Genomic DNA, 17,230 nt, shown 5'->3' on the forward strand with positions numbered 1-17,230 from the left:
ATTTTGAAGGAAAAAAATTCAAGTGGGTGCTGTCATGATGAGTCTCGTTTGATGAAGTGACTACTATAGATGGTTTTTACTCTGACATTATCTGGGTATTTATGGTTTCCATAAAGTTTCTTGGACCTTGCTGGTAGCTGTGCTTTCTCTCCCAGGAATTAATTACCTTTGATGGAAAGGTTTTGTCTTAGTCTCATCCTGGAAAGAGATTTTGAGAATCTCCCCCTCTGGAGTGGGGAACTGTTATGGCCTGCACTTTGGACCTTAAGCCCTTGAGAGTCCCTATTCCCTCTATGAACTTGGTTTGTTTGGAAAGCTGAATGCCAAGCAGACAGCATGGCAACAGGAGTCTTGTGCGGAGACCAGTGGTGCAGTTTCCCTGATGATGCATGTCGCAGAGGGAACTTCCTGCTTCTGACTGATGTTGAACCATTTCTGAAACCTATCGTTGATTGCCTCAGAGCAAAGCTGCGGAGGCATAAAATTAATAGTAGTATGTTACAGTACTTTCCTCCAAAAGCTGCTCTTCTTATTTCTGAGTGTTTGGAAGTAGCCTTAACCATGGAATGTTCTGTATTACGATCCTCTTTGGGTCTTATGGGCTGTCCTGGGTTAAGAGGCAATACTACAAATTTGAAGATGTACTTGAAACAGAAAAGTTAAGTCATTTGGTCACTTGATATTTTTACTTATGTCCAATTTATTTTTTCTAGGAGGTACATAATGGTAAATTATTATAGCTTTAATTCAAATTTTACTAATTATTTATGTTAAACTTTCATAATCTTATTGGTCATTAGTATATCATCTCTTGTGAGGTTTTCATCTACAGCCTTACCAGATAAAACAGAAGTTTTGGCTTCTTCTTTTGTAGTTTTAAGTGATTTCAACAGGTGTCTGTCACATAAAAATATGTATATATATATATATATATATATATATAATATATATATATATATATTATATATATATATATATTTATATAACCATACACAATTCAGTCCAAATCTGTGAATATTCTTTTTTATTTAAAATTTCATTTTTGAATAAGTAATATTTTATTGGTTCTTTTTAGTTATACATGACAATAGGATTCATTTTGAAATAATTATAAAAGCATAGAATATTTGAAAAAAAAATTTTGAAGTACATTAGCATAAAAACGTCCTACATATATAATATATATAATTTGGTGAGTTTCAAGTTATATATTCCTATATAAATCTGTCACCACACTCTATGCTATAAAACTATCCAGTCTCCTATACAATCTCCTGCAAAAATGTCCTCTCATCTTTTCATTTATTATTGTTGTTGTGATAAAAAATCCCAACACAAGATCTATCTTCTTAGCAGAATTTGGGGTGCTGGAACTCACCTGAACATCTTCTACCCCTCTACTCATTACCCTTTGCTCAATAGTTCTCTGTCCCCTACTCTTTTAGCCACTGGTACCTCCATTCCATTCTCAATTTCGATGAGATCAACTTTGTTAGATTCCACCTGAGTGAGACCATATACTTGTCTTTGTGCCTTACATATTTTACTTAACATAATATTCTATAGTTCTACTCACACTGTTGCAAAAATCAGGATTTTATTCTTTTTATGGCTGAATTGTCTTCCATTGTGTATATATGCCACAATTTATTTTCCATTCATCAACCGATTTACCCTGCGATTGTTTTCCATTTTGTTTATTACAATTTGTTCTATATTGAACATGGGAGTGCAGATGTCTCTGACATACTGATTTCATTTCCTTTGGGAATGTACCAAGTAGTAGGATGGCTGGGTTATAAAGCACTTCTAATTTTAAGTTTTGAATAATCTCCACATTGATTTCCATAATGACTTACTAATTTACATTTCCATTGACATGGTGCTAGAGTTCCCTTTCCTCCATATTCTTGCTCACAGGTTCACACGTATTATCTTTATTCTATTTGACAGTAATCCTTTTAACTACCTTGAGATGACATCTCATTTTGGTTTTGCTGTGCATTTTTCTCTTTTCACCTACCTTTTGGCTATTTTAGCATATCTTTTTTTTTTTTTTTTGGAAAAATCTCACCGAGGTATTATTTGCACTTTTTAAATCAAATTGATTTTTCGTTTGTTTTCATTATTTATTTGTAAGAATTCCTCATATAGTTTGGATCTTAACTGTTACCAGATAAGTTTCATGAGTATCCTTTCCCATTTATTAGGATGCCTTTTCATTTTGGTGTTTTCTATGTGATGCATTTGAAACTATTATTTTTTTAGTTTGTTATAGTTCCACTTTATTTTTTCATTTTTTCCTTCACTGTTGATATCATACCTAAAAAAAAATCACTGCCAAGAAAAATGTCAAGGAAATTTACCCCTACATTTTCTGCTATGAGTGTTAGTGTTTCAGGTCTTATATAGAAGTCTTGAATCAATTTCAAGTTAATTTTTATAAATGGTACCAGATAATGATCCAGTTTCATGTTTATGTGTGGGAATCAACTTTCACCAATAATTAACAAGAGAATATCCCTTCGGTATCATACATTCTGGATCAACGATTAGTTGACTGTATGTGCATGGCTATGTCTGGTCTCACTAATTTGTTTCATTGGGCTCTGTGCATATTTTAATGACAGTGTCATAATATTTGAGTAGTATAGATTTGTAGCATATTGCAAAATCAGGCAATGCTATACCTCAGGTTTGTTCTTGGTTCTCAAGATTGCTTTGGCTTTTTGGCTTCATTTGTAGTTCAGTATGAATTTCAGTGTTTATTTTTTCTATTTCTGCAACAAACATAATTGGAATTTTGATAATGATTTCATTGGATTGGTAGATTGGCTTTGGGTAATGTGGACATTTCAACATATTAATCTTCCAATTCATGAGCATAGGGTTTCTTTTAATTGATTTATATCTTCTTTATTTTCTCTCTGAAATATCTTATATTCCCTAAAGCAGAGGTTTTTTATCCCCAGGGTAATTTATTCACATGATTTTAGTCTTTTTGCTGCTATAGTACATGGTAGTTTTGCACAGAGATACAGTCCATTGTTTCATGATGATTTTGTATCTTGCATCTTCACAGAATTCATTTGTTAGTTCTAACAGACTTTTATAAAGTCTTAGGAGTTTCCTAGCTATATAAGATTATATCATTTTTTTGCCTATTTTCTAGGATTCTGTTTTATAGAATTGATGGGAGATGGCCTGCTCCTTGGTCCTGTACTTACAAAAAAGGCACTTAGCTTTTTACCATTTAAGATAGTATAACTGTGGGCTTGGTATAGATGGATTTATTATACGGAATGTTGAGAAATATTACCTCTATACCTAAATAGTTGAGTGATTTATCATGGTTAATATTAATACTCTTATAATAGTTTCTTAGCTCATTAATATAATTATGTAATAAACAGTTTAGAATTCATTAAATATATATTACGTAATATCAGTAAGTTTGGACTTTAAGGAAATTATTCTGGTTTGAGAGGGGGAAATTATCACATTATCAATGCTATAATATTACAGAATCACTCATGTCAAGATCCTAAAAAGAAATAAAAGAAAACCTTAAAGTTGTCTGTATGACCACTTTAATGTTACTGGCTTTCTTTTTGCAAATATAACTATACAGGCTTTTTGTTGTAAAAAAAAAATGCCTATGGTAATTTTTACCTATGATCCATATTAAGTCTTTTAATTCAAAGTATTCCTAGTAATGCAGACCTAAATTTTTTTTGTGCATTGAAAATCCAGCTGCTGTCTATATCAATTTGCTGTTTAATATTACAGAGAAAGATAACAAGAATCAGCCTGAAGAACAACCTTGACATTGCAGAGAAATAGATAAAATATGAGACAAGATTAACATAAATATTTTTCTTAAACTTGGAAAGTCTTTGAAGTTTTAGACATCTATTTACATAAAATTTGATGTTAGTAAATATTAATTTTTAATTTTAAGTTCTTCTGGAATATTTTAATGGCAGTTCTTTTTAAGGACAGACATTTAGGATGGTAATTTGAGGACAAATTCATTTGAGGGGAAAGTTATTAAGCCTTTGAATTTGTAATATGAGAAGTATTGTAAAAATATGAGTTTTTGAAACATACAAGTAAGGATTAGATATAGACTTTTCCATTTAAACTTGATTGTAATATTCCTATTTGCAAACAGGGGAAACAATACAATAATGTGTATCTCATTGGCCAAGGTAAAAATAAAATAGATAAATAAATGAAAAACTTTTAATACCATGCCCAGAATATATTAATACTTGTGGTACATAAACATTTTAGATCAAATAATATCTTCCAATTTCACAATTTTTCATTGTTAATGATATAACAAATAGTTAAATAGAAAAACATAAAATTATTCCTGATGGAGTTTCATACTATCATCCACATGTTCTCTGGACCTTAGTCATGCATTTATTTATCAAGAATGATAATTCAATGGGTTTCTCTTTTTTTCCTGGCAAATGGAAGTTGACATATATTTGCAAACGATTTTGCCAAAAAATCATTCTCAAAAAATTTACATGGTAAAGGAGAGACTTTTGGCAAATTCACTTAAAGTGAAGGGTATGGGATCTTCACTTATACTTCCTTGTGTTTCTATGAGAGAGAGAGAGAGAGAGAGAGAGAGAGAGAGAGAGAGAGAGAGAGAGACTGACTGATTAGAAAGACAGAGGCAGAGACATAGACCTTGGAACCATTCAGCATTATTAGAACAGAAGGGTTTTACAAACGTTCTCATGGAACACTGGATATTGCAACATGAGATGGCTTATTCCAAAGGCTCCTAGAACTGCTTTGGGGACCGCTTTGAAGCATCTTTGTCCACATAGTTCTGTAATATCCTAACTGATATCCCCTCATTGTAACTAAGACAGTCCTGGATCAATGTTAAAGAGTACTGGTTCCTTTGTCAATATCAGGGAAGTACTTCGAAGCAGGATTTACACTTCCTACAATTTTAATTTGGGTTTCACAATGAAAATAAATGTTGTCAATCTACATTTTTAATGAACATCAATATTTTCAACATACAATTTCAAAATATAATAAAATCAATAAATTTACTATGCTCTGTATAAAACTATAGTCGAACTATAGTCAACTATAGTCGATTTTATAAGTTACTCAATTTTTTTGCTTTGTTTTATATAATCTGCTTCTTGATTTTGGCTTATTTTTAAAATGTATTTTCTCTTCTGAATTGAATTATTCCTTTTTGCCTCTTTTAAAAATCTTCTTCGTGGCCTATCTAGAGATTTAAATTATGCAATTATGCTTTAAAATAATGTATTCTCAATAACTCCTTCTCAAAGATCACACCATTGTTTTTATCTTTTAATTTTCACTAAACTATAAAAAAGGTATATATATACAACCCTGAATATATGCAAGATTTAAAGTTATAAATAAATATTATCACAAAAATAAAAATCCAAAGAATAAAAATAAGGGAAAAATCTGTATAGTGCTTTTGGAAGTATGGTCATTTTGATAATATAATATTAATTCTGCTTATCCAAAAGCAAGGTAGATCTTTTCATCTTCTAAGGTTTTCTTTGATTTCTTTCTTTAGGGTTCTGTAATTTTCATTATATAGGTCTTTCAACACTTTTGTTAAGTTGATTCCCAATTATTTTATGTTTTTTGAGGCTATTTTAATTGGGGTAGTCTTCCTCGTTTCCCTTTAGGATTTGTCACTGACATACATAAATGTCTTTGATTTCTGGGTGTTGATTTTATATCCTGCTACTTTGCTGAATTCATTTATTAGCTCTAAAAGTTTTCTCCTGTGCTGGGAGCCATTAGCCAAGTAGGTATGACAATTTCCTTGCCAGCGTACCCCCATGTTGCTTAGTGGAAGGTGACCTTGCTCAAGGACTAGGGCGGATCCGTGTTTAGGGTGTTCCTGGTTTAGGATAATCCGAGTTTAGGGCGTTCCCGGTTTAGGAAGATTATTCCTGCCGGGAATAGGGCGTATCCTGCTGCCTGAGTTCCTCTTGAGTTCTTAGGGATTCAGACAGTATTTTTTTGGGAGACAGAAGCCCAGTGGAGGTGTGGATTTGGGCAGAGAACGTGGATTTCCCCAGAACGTGTTTGTAGACGGCCGGTGTGAGATCGGGAATAAAGAATTGCTGTTTGAATCTACAAAGCTGTGAGTGGCTCGGGATTTGTGCCCAGCCAGACTGCGGCACTCGTGGAAAGTTTAGTGTCCTCTAGGTATAGAATCATATCAGCAGTAAATAGTGCCAATGTGAGTTCTTTTTTTCCTATTTGTATCCCTTTAATTTATTTCGTCTAACTGCTCTGGCCAGTGTTTCACTAACTATGTTAAATAGAAGTGGTGAAAGAGGGCATCCCTGTCTTTTCCCAGTTTTATAAGGAGTGCCTTCAATTTTTCTCCATTTAAAATGATGTTGGTCTGGGGCTTAGCATAGATAGGCTTTATGATTTTGAGATGTGTTCCTGTTATTTCTAATTTTTCTAGAGTTTTGAACATAAAGGGGTGCTGTATTTTGTCAAATGCTTTTTCTGTGTCTATTCAAATGATCAAATGATTCTTTTCTTTAAGTCTATTGATGTGATGAATTGCATTTATTGATTTCCATATGTTGAACCAACCATGCATCCCTGGGATGAATACCTTTTGATTGTAGTGCACAATCTTTTTGATATTTTTTTTGTATTCAATTCCCCAGAATTTTATTGAGAATTTTTGCGTCTATGTTCATTAGACATACGGGTCTAAAGTTTTCTTTTTTCTATGTGTCTTTGCCTGGTTTTGGAATCAGGGTGATATTGGCCTCATAGAATGAGTTGGAAGTGCTGCCTCTTTTTCTATTTTTTGAAGTAAATTGAAGAGTATTGGTATTAGATCTTCTTTAAAGGTCGTGTAGAACTCGGCTGTGTATCCATCCCATCCTGGGCTTTTCTTGGTTGGTAGACTTTTGATGGTGTGTGCTATGTCATCACTTGAAATTGATCAGTTTAAATTGTGTGTAGCATCCTGATTCAATCTGGGCAAATTATATGACTCTAGAAATTTGTCGGTGCCTTTGATATCTTCTATTTTATTGGAGTATAAGTTTTCAAAATAATTTCTAATTATCTTCTATAGTGTCTTCTGTAGTGTCTATTGTAATATTTCCTTTTTCATCATGTATGTTAGTGATTTGAGTTTTCTCTCTCCTTCTCTTTGTTAGCATGGCTAAGAGTTTATTAATTTTATTTATTTATTGTTCAGTCAACTTTTTCAATTGTTTCAATTTCATTGATTTCAGCTCTGATTTTAATTATTTCCTATCCTTTGCTGCTTTTGGTGTTGATTTCTTTTTTTTCCTATAGATTTGAAATGTAGTGTAAGTTTATTTATTTGTTGACTTTTTCTTCTTTTAAGGAATGTACTCCATGCAATGAATTTTCCTCTTAAAGCTGCTTTCACAGTGTCCCAGAGATTTTGATATGTTGTATCTGTGTTCTCATTCACCCCTAAAATTTTTAAAAATCTCCTTGATGTCTTCTGTAACCCATTGTTCATTCAGTGGTGGCATATTATTTAGTCTCCAGGTGTTGGAGTGGGTTTTATTTCTCACTTTATCATTTATTTATAATTTAATTCCATTATGATCTGTTAGAATGCAGGGTAGATCTCTACTTTTTTTATATTTGCTTAGAGTTGTTTTGTGACATAGTATATGGTCTATTTTAGAGAAGGAGCTATGAGAAGGAAGTGTATTCTCTCGTTGAAGGATGAAATATTTTATATATGTCAGTTAAGTCTAAGTTATTGATTGTATTATTGAATTGTATAGTTTCTTTGTTCAGCTTTTGTTTGGAAGATCAATCTAGTGATAAAAGAGTGTTAAAGTCACCCAAAATTATTGTATGGTGGTCTATATGACTCTTGAAATTGAGAAGAATTTGTTTGATGAACATAGCTACAACATTGTTTGGAACATATATATTTATAATTGTTAAGTCTTGTTGGTTTTTGGTTCCCTTGAGCAGCATGTAGTGTCCCTCTTTATCCTTTTCCAAAGACTTTAATTTGAAGGCTGCTTTATTTGATATGAGAATGGAAACAATGCTTGCTTCCAGTCCATGTGAGTGGTATGATTTTCCCCAACACTTTGCCATCAGTCTGTGGATGACTTTTCCTATGAGATGAGTCTCTTGGATACAGCATGTTGTTGGGTCTTTTTTTAAAAATCCAATCTGCTAGTCTATTTCTTTTGATTGGTGAGTTTAGGCCACTAACATTCAGGGTTATTATTGATACATGATTTGTATTCCCAGCCATTTTTGCTTATTTTTGGTATTTAACATGACTTGGTTTCTCCTCTGATTAGATTTTCCTTTATTGTAATACCTCCCTCTGCTAATTTTCATCATTTTTTTTCATATTTTTATATTTTGCTTAGGATGTTCTGTAGTGCAGCCTTCTAATTGTAAGTTCTTTTAACTTTTTTTAAGAGAGAGAGAGAGAGAGAGAGAGAGAGAATTTTTTAATCTTTATCATCCAGCCTTCAATGGACACAACATCTTCACCTTATTTTTATGTGGTGGACACAACATCTTCACATTATTTTTATGATCGAACCCAGCGCCCCGCACATACCAGGAGAGCGCGCCACCGCCTGAGCCACATCCCCAGCCCTTAACTTTTGTTTATCATGGAATATTTTTATTTCATCATCAAATCTAAAGCTAGTTTTGCTGGATATAAGATTCTTGGTTGGCATCCATTTTCTTTCAGAGCTTGGTATATGTTGTTCCATGATATCCTGGCTTTGTGAGTCTGGGTTAAAAAATCTGCTGAGACACAAATTTGTCTCCCCTTATATGTGATCTGATTCCTCTCTCTTGCAGCTTTTAAGATTTTATCCTTATTCTATATGCTAGCCATTTTCATTATAATGTGCCTTGTTGTAGATCTGTTGTAATTTTTTATATTTGGTGTCCTGTAAGCCTCTTGTATTTGGTTTTCCAATTCGTTCTTCATGCTTTGGAAATTTTCTGATATTATCTCATTGAAGAGATTGTGCATTCCTTTGATTTGGAACTCTGTGCCTTCGCTCTATCCCAATAACTCTTAGACTTGGTCTTTTGATGCTGTCCCACAATTCTTGGATGTTCTCTTTATGGTTTCTAACTAGCTTCAAAATGTGATCAATTTTTGTATTCCAAAATGTATACTTTGTCTTCATCATCTGACATTCTTTCTTCCAAGTGATCTATTCTGTTGGTTATGGTTTCTATTGAGTTTTTTATTTAATTTATTTTATCTGTCATTTCAAGAATTTCTGACTTTTTTTTCAGAGTCTCTCTCTCTTGAAATAATCTTTTGCTATCTGTATTTGCTCTCTTATCTCATTGTTGGAGTGATAAATTTTTGCCTGTATTTGCTCATTTAGGTGATTATTTTATTCACACATCATTTTAATTATGAACCTTCTGAACTCCTTCTGACATTTCATGAACTTTGAGGTCCATGGGTTCTGTTATTATAGTGTCCTGGTTTGTTTGGGGCTCTTTCCTCCCTTGCTCTTTCATGTTGTCTATGTGTCTTCCTTTCTTGCAGTGTAGATCTGAGATATTACAGTCGGCTTCCTATATTCTTGGAGTACCCATGCAGATCATCTGGACCTCACCTGATTTTGGGCTTCCAGACCCTGCTGGTGTCCCTCAGTGAATGCTACTGCATCCTGGATCTGGGTCCTGAGCAATTAATAGTGATTGGATCTGGGCTGCTGGGCTTGACTTCCCTTGAGAGTCTGCTAGTCAGAAGGGGTGGTCTTGTGCCAGAGGTCAGGCTCTGACAGGTTTCTGCCCCATGGCAGAGGGGTCAACTGTGCCTCCTGTAAGCCTGGGTCCTGCACAGGCTGGTGTGAGTGGTTCTTAATTACAGGATTTTTGACTATACTGTTGACCAACATTTTAAGGAGTATTTGGTGAACTTAAAATGAAGGGACATCCTATGAGTTTTTAATTTTCTAGAAAACTCACATTAGACAGGAATACTTGAAGCATACACATTCACACACACTTCTTCCCCAGAGAACATGAAAAAATTGGTGAGAATCATTTCTTAACATGGGGACCAGAACTACAGTTTTCTCCTCAGGTTACAGAGATAGGAAAAAGAAACTCAAATTGCATAAACAGCACTTCTCAGTCATCAAAAACTCAGTGATGAACGGGATTTCAGCTATATGCTGCAGAAATGTATTTTTTTTTGCAATGTACTTATAACTAGTTGTAGAGTTGCTCTGATAACTTTGATGTAAAAGGATGCTAACTGGTGAATTGATCACTTTGGTATGCATAAAGATTTCACTTTCTGTAAAGAAGCAAAGCTCTGGGAGGAAATAAAAAGTGTACCTCTAGAATATAATGGTCATCTAAAATGTACCTTTGGAATACAATGGACATTTTATTTACATTTGAGCCTGAAAATACTGAGAACTAATTTGGCTCTCTAGAGACCATGACTAACCAACATGGTTTTCAAAAAACAAGTACACCTGCTTCAAACTTTTATTTTTCCTTGTGGGGTGACCTCCTGTCAATTATTATTTGATTCAGTGATGTGACAGGTGACCATAGTTACAAACTGATATGCATTTTGTATTTTATCACATGCTATGTGAGCACTCTACCTCTGAGCCTCAACCCCAGCCCAAGGCTCAATTTCATTTAAGAGCCTGTTTATGTTTGATAGGGACTAGATTTTAAATCATTTATATAATTTGGTTTATTAAAATAAAAATTATTATGTTTATTAAATATTTTATATTTATTTTATTAAAATAAAAAAAGCATACAAATCCCTTTTAGGAATAGTTCAAATCAGGTAATATGTCCAACATTTTTTTTTCTTCAAATAAAAAATTATTATAGTTCAGTTTTGGAGAAGATCAAAACCAACTTTTCAAAAATGTGCCATTTATCTAATTCTGTTTTGGAAAATTTTATATGGAAATGAATATGTTTGTTTGAAAATTCAACCTCTATTACTAGTAAATTATTCACTGTGTTGGTAACAATATTTACTTAGTACCATGGAGAATTGTGAAGAAATTTTAAGTAGTTTGATTAAGAAATTAAGTTTAATATTGGGGTAGAAAATATACATTACAAAAAGACAGGTGTTTTAAGATCATCTGGTCAGAATTAATTGTAAACATTTTTATTTTAAATAGTAGTGACAAAAATTGATGGAACACGGTGATGCAGATGATCATGATTCTGTGTCATTTTTTAGCAACACCCATGATGTTGCTTAGCACTGGGTCTTACCACCTACTACAATAGTCTGAGCCCATGGGATCAAATCCTTTTGCTTTGAAATAACTTTCACTGATGGTGATGATAAGCATACTACTCAAATATTTACATTGATTTGGAATTGAAATTTCCCACTTGTGAAAAAAGGAAAATTGAGAGTTTGATTGAGTGACATTAGACTCAAAATGTTTTAATCTTAAATATTATTGTATTTGCTCAAAGTTTATCTAATACTCCCAGTGCTTCAATAATAATGTCTATACAAATATTACCATAAATTACAAAGCAGCTTCACATTCCATTACTATTTGAATGTCACAAATATATGTATTGTACAAGGCACAAATAATAGGGGATTCCCTATTATTTGTACTCAAACAGATGAAAGAGTTGACTTTCAAGGTAAAGGCATATTATATTATGGTGCTAAAAATAGAGCTTGCCTTGAAATTGGTCTCTGTATGGATTTGTCACTGTCTGAGAGTTTGTGGTACTAGACAAAATAATTGCATTGCATGAATTTTTTTTTAAATGCATACCCCCAATCACAAGGTTCAAAGGACTTCCAAAATATAATATTCTGCATAGAGTGCAAACTTTAGTATAACATTCCCCAAAGCACAGTCTTTCTGGGACTTATTCTTAGGTTTATTTGGTGGTTTGATTTGGTTGTTTTCCTTGAATTAATTAGCAGATTAAGCTATTCTGTGTTTTAAAGTGTCAGCACATAATTTTCAGTAAATCACTGAGAAAACCAATAACAAGGAACCAAATAACACAAAAATATTTCAAAAGGCTTGATTCAGCTTCTTAAAGAGAGAGCATTGCATCTTAAAATATTTTCTTGTAAATTTGTTTAGTTTTTAGGCTAATTAACTCTAACACGGTCTTGAGATAATGTATATTTCACTAAAAAAACAAAAAAACAACAGTTAAATTAGTTGGTACATAATGAAAAAACATGTTAGCTGTGTAACTCATACTTGTTTCCTTAATGAATTTTGAGTCCCAAAAATTCAGAGAAGCATTCTTTACAGGGAGCAATTGCATATTTCATTAAAATTTAGGAGTAGATATGATCAAAAGTAAAATATTAATATCATTGTTTGAACAAAGTATTTTTTCCTCAATTACTTCGCGTTCTCTGACCTTTGCTCCACATCCACAGTGACCCCTAAGTTAATGACTGACTGACTGACTGAACAGAAGATCATTTCCTATAATAACTGCATGGCTCAGCTGTTTACTACCCATTTATTTAGAGGCATGGAGATCTTCACCCTCACGGGAATGGCCTATGACTGCTATGTGGCCATCTGCAAGCCCCTGCATTATGCTGCCATCATGAGCAGACAGAGGTGCAACACGATCATCCTGGCGTGCTGTGCTGGGGGATTTGCACACTCTGCCAGTCAGTTTCTTCTTACCATGTTCTTACCCTTCTGTGGCCCCAATGAGATAGATCATTACTTCTGTGATGTGTATTCTTTGCTGAAATTTGCCTGTTCTAATATACACACAATAGGTCTCTTAGACATTGCTAACTCAGGGTTAATTGCTCTGGTGACTTTTGGTGTCTTATTTTTTTATATTGTACATCCTAAGGGGATGCTCCAGAGATGACCACAGCAAAGCTCTTTCCACTTGCAGTGAACACATCACTGTCGTGGTCCTGTTTTTTGTACCCACATTATTCATCTACATCGGGCCAGCCAGGACATTCCCAGAAGACAAAGTGTTTGCTCTTTTCTACACCATCATTGTTCCCATGTTCAACCCTCTGATCTACACACTGAGAAACACGGAGATGAAGGATGCTCTGAGGAAAGTTTGGTGTCATCAAACACTTCTGGAAAGAAAGTAAACATGTGGATTATTTCTGCTTTTCATGGCATGGTACTTAACAGCATGTGTAATTTCTCATTATATGAATTTAAAATGATTAATTTTTCCATTATCTTATTGGTAGAATTTGTGTAGTTTCCCCTTTAGGGAAATTATATATAGTGCTGCTTTGAACATTTTGGAACATGTCTTGTTAATAATGTGTCTGCTATTGGTTTTCCTTTATGCTTTGTATTGTAATTATCACTTAACATTTTAAGAAAGGTATTGTGCATTCATTTCAATGCTCTACCATAATATGTTACTGATATAAAGTGAAATATATTAAACTCAAAAAGAAAATATTTATTATTCATGGAAAACTACTGGCATGAGTTTAATTAAAAGATTAGAAATACTTGAAGCCCCTAGCCTTTGTAGGATCTATGTAATGCGCTATGGGGTATGCTAATTAGCACAACCTGCCTATCAATTATTGAGAAAAAGAAGAAAGCTCTGAAAATAGTAGTTTATCCAATGAGGTAAAAAAAAAAAAATAAAGTAAAACTCTCAGGGATGCCTCATTTAGTTATGCTAGCAATATTAACATATAGTAAATCACTGTTGGGAAATTTTATGAAAAAACATCTTCTCTGTAGCAAATGGAGTAGCTTGATATATTAAATAAAGGTGAGTAAATTGTGTATTTATTTTCTCAGAAAATATCTACTTCATGGAGTCACAGTAAGGGAAGAAAGCCACGTGTTCCTGCCAACAGATTCCCTCTGTACATCAAACTCGCCCACATGCATATGCAAAAAATCATATGTAAAATAAGAACTGTCCAGGGGCTTCTATTTCTAGTATAATTTGAATAAATCTGTTCATATAAAAAACCAAAAATGAAGAAGAGAATATATTTAATTTTTGTTCACAACCATGCAAGACAGGAGGACATGTGGTTGGAAGAGTTATAACAGAGTACAGAATACAAAGAGTGCATTTTTTTTTGCAGTTAGACATATAATTTAATATGAAAATGTTATTTTATTTTATAACAATTTAAGATTGCTTTAATAGCATGACATAGTAATATGAAACATCAAATATTAAAGGCCATTATAAGTCAAATACAATGACTTTAAGAAATAAGAAATAAAGAACATTTTTATTAGAAATGTAAGGGATAAAACATAGCAGCTGTATCTTAAGATTTATTAGAGGGCTAGGCATGTGGCTCAAGCGCGCGCTCGCCTGGCATGCGTGCGGTGCTGGGTTTCATCCTCAGCACCACATACAAATAAAGATGTTGTGTCTGCCAAAAATTTAAAAATAAATATTAAAAAATTCTCTCTCTCTCTCTCTCTTAAAAAAGATTTTATTAGAAATGTAAGGGATAAAACATAACAGCTATATCTTAAGAAGTAATCAATGAGATGAAGTTATATGTTAATAAATTACCCAGAAGAGGAAATAGAGCAAAAACTAAATGAAAAGAATTAGATAATATTAAGATACATTAAACTACTTGTGCAAAAACCTCCAGCCCAGGACATGACCAGCAGCTCAGCGCACAACCAGGGTGTCCTGAAAACCAGATGAAGCAAGGGTTTACAGATGGCCACGTAGCAGTCATAGGCCAACAACAGCAGAAGAAGATCTCAAAGGAGAAGAAAGAAGAACTCACCAAAAGTGTGCTCTGTAAATAAAATCAATAGAAATTTTAAAAATGACTTAGATAAGATTGTAATGATATGGCATTTTCTTAGAAGAACAAATCTGAAATCAATTTTTGGGAAAAGATGGGAATAGATCTTTAAACAATAAAAAAGTAAAAAGACCAGTGGGCCCAGGATCTTCCTGACAGTTTTAGTGAGGACAGGAGGTTGCACACCACGGATGAATTGTAAAAGAACAAGAACACAAAGTACCTTCTGCTCCTTTGGATTCTGTGTGAGACCCAAGAGTACACATTATACTATTCTTTTCTTCTATCTATTTTTTCATAGACTTTTCAGATATTAGGAACTATCAACCTATAGAAGAAGAGGACAAACTTTCAATTTATTACATTAAACATTTTATTTATTTATTTAGTAAAAAATGAATCTGTTTTGTGTTAAACTACCTACCGTAGACTTTGAGATTATCAAATTCAATAGGACTTCATTCCCTACCTGTGTTGATTTCCTAACATGTTCATGAGATCACAAAATTACAACCCAATTTAGTAGAGACAATTATAAATTTGTTCATGATATGCTAAGAGTTCATGGAACATGTTAATTAAACTGGGATCAGAGAGGACTTCTCAGAGCAAACATTCCCTGACTGAACTTTAAAGTGGATGAAGTGAGAATTGGTCAGAGTATGAAAAGATGGAAAGATGCATTTCATATAAATTCATATGAGTGTAATACTTGTGGAACCACTTAGGATAATTTGCACATTCACAATGAACAGAAAATTCATAAATGGATCCTATTCATGTGATTACCTAATTCACATCTCTAACTGGATTTCAGTTTAATATTTATAAAACTCTCCTTCATTTCCCACAAAATCTTTTTTTTCCCTAGGTGTCCTCCATCTCACCAAACCATACTGCCTACAATGTTATCATTCATGCTAAAAATCATACAATAGCTTCACTACTCTATTCCTTACATCTTATTTAGCAATATATTTAAAGAATTGCACCTTCAAAATATGCCTGATTTCATTATTGTCATTACTGCTTTGGCACCCACTTCACATACTACTCCAGCTTCCAAAAAATTCTCTGTGCTTTCTATTTGGTTCCAACAAACTATTCTTATAATGTAGTCCAAATGGCCCTATTGAAATCATGTTTGGATCAAATCTCACCTCTGAAGAGCACCTTTGCACTGGATTTTTATCCAAGACTTAATAAAACTCAATCTTCCTACTTTGGCCTCCTAGACACTAGATGACATGGTCCAGGCGATATCTCCAAGATCATTTGTACATGTCTTCAAATGCAACCTTCTTTGGTTTTGTTGTTGTTTGTTTTGTTTTCCTTCAAGTATTCAAAGTATTTTCCCTTCTTCTTAGTTTTGTCTATATTTTTTTGTATTGCTATTTCAAATGTCAAAAGCAGTTTATCTCTAAATAAATATAGTGTAAATATAGTGTAAAGCTATTTTCTTTCTTTTTAAAAATATTTCTTTTCTAGTTGTAGTTGGACACAATACTTTTGTTTTATTTATTTTTATGTGGTGGCAAGGATTGAACCCAGGGCCTCACACGTGGTAGGCGTGCGCTCTACCGCTGAGCCACAACCCCAGCCTCAGTGTAAAGCTATCTTCACCATTTATTTGTTAGTTGAATAAATAATGCTTATAGAACATTTGCATGAGGCTCAGGGTGCACATAGAGGGCAGGTCATCAGAGGACAGAAAGGGAGCAATGATAGACCAGCCACCTTTCCACCATCAGTCTTCTGCTTTGTCAGAGACTTTGCTTTACATTTTCTCAAATCTTTTCTTGATAAGCATCATATAAATTCTGACTTGTAACATTCTAAATTTTCTTCTTCTTTTCTAAGACATGAAACCTCCCTTGAGGAAGTCTCTGTTTAGCTAGTTGACTATTACTCATATTTCTCATCTAATTCAAGAACCCAGTTTATATATCAAGAAAACCAAAAAGACTTATTTACTCAGGTTTTAAATAGGAATATAATTAATATACATGCAGAAACAAGTGAGGTTTATGGATAGGAATATAGTAATGACTAGGAAGGGTTATAAGACAGGTTTCCGGTATCTGATGTGTTAGGGTTAACTTTATTTAATCAATTGAGAGGTACCTTGATGTTTATGCAACTATGTTTGTGATGCACTCGACAATATGCTTTATTATAATCGTTTCTGTCATTCCACTATCCTTTACCATAAAATTGTCTTTTACTGTCTAAGTGATTATTGTTTTCTGTCATCATTTACTTGCTCATATTTTCATGTGTAAGATATAAAATTTGATGTAGACATTAATATTCCATTATTTTTCATAGTATTTAGCATTTTATCCAAACACATATTTTCAAACATCTCCAAGATATCAAAGCACAGTTTTTCAA

At 33.2% G+C, this 17,230-nt stretch overlaps 1 pseudogene; it reads left to right on the forward strand.

The window, feature by feature from the left end:
• The first annotated feature begins 336 nt into the window (after window positions 1-336).
• On the forward strand, window positions 337-13,168 carry LOC143390253 (olfactory receptor 4P4-like; annotated as a pseudogene).
• Window positions 13,169-17,230: the final 4,062 nt, after the last annotated feature.

This window comes from Callospermophilus lateralis, chromosome 2 (assembly GCF_048772815.1).
Source record: "Callospermophilus lateralis isolate mCalLat2 chromosome 2, mCalLat2.hap1, whole genome shotgun sequence".
NCBI lineage: Eukaryota > Metazoa > Chordata > Mammalia > Rodentia > Sciuridae > Callospermophilus > Callospermophilus lateralis.